Source organism: Bacillus rossius, chromosome 10, assembly GCF_032445375.1.
Source record: "Bacillus rossius redtenbacheri isolate Brsri chromosome 10, Brsri_v3, whole genome shotgun sequence".
NCBI lineage: Eukaryota > Metazoa > Arthropoda > Insecta > Phasmatodea > Bacillidae > Bacillus > Bacillus rossius.
The window spans coordinates 17,379,805-17,380,647 of NC_086337.1; the positions used below are offsets into that span (position 1 = coordinate 17,379,805).

The 843-nt window shown below is 35.6% G+C and overlaps 1 non-coding gene across 1 annotated transcript; it reads right to left on the reverse strand.

Annotated features, from left to right (window-relative positions):
* Positions 1 to 378: 378 nt before the first annotated feature.
* On the reverse strand, positions 379 to 450 carry Trnah-gug (transfer RNA histidin (anticodon GUG)). Its single transcript has one exon. It is a non-coding gene; the product is annotated as a tRNA-His (tRNA).
* Positions 451 to 843: the final 393 nt, after the last annotated feature.

Consider the following 843-nt stretch of genomic DNA (forward strand, 5'->3'; position numbering starts at 1 on the left):
CTGATTTCAGTCGTTTAAGCAAAAACAAATATGCATACTTACAGGTCTATTTAGTGTTTAATATGTGTTTTAAAATGTTTCAGTTTAATATTTAAGTGATCCTATAGAACTTATGCGGAAACTTTATTGTATTAACGGTTTATTGAATTTTAAAAAAATGGTCAGTATTTAAATAATAGGCTACAGCGTCTGCACGTAAACGTTAAGCGAAATATGAGCTAAATGATAGTATAAAATGTGTCATTCATTAACTCAATAGAATTTTCCTCGTAATTTTGGAAATAAATGATATGCTTGGTCGAATTATATATAATTACATCTGCAACCGTGGCAAATTGTTTATTTATTTTGAATAAAAAAAATTACGTAACCTCGCTTTGCCGTGACCAGGATTCGAACCTGGGTTATTGCGGCCACAACGCAATGTACTAACCACTATACGATCACGGCTACCGTGGCTGCCTTATTTCGTTTCACTATTGTTTGGTATTTCTTCTCCCGAGTTACCAGAGCGTGACAGCCTCGCTCCAGCGCTTCTGTATTGGGAAAACTCCCGGCTCGACCTAGCCTCCGCTAAGCCCACAGCGAGTATCATCCATACAAGAGTTGCAGGATAGCCGTAGGTCACAGGGAAATAGTTTTTTTAATTGCGTATCCAGTTATAATTTAAAATTAAAATATATTCAAATAATAATAGAATTGGTTGTGCTTGCGACGCAAAGCTGTGGAACTACCAAAAATTATTTATGGATTTTTGAAAATATGTATAAAGCATTTAGGAACATCGTTCCCGGGAGCAGTTGTTCTGGGTAACATATGCAGTTGTAATTCAACGTAAAAAAG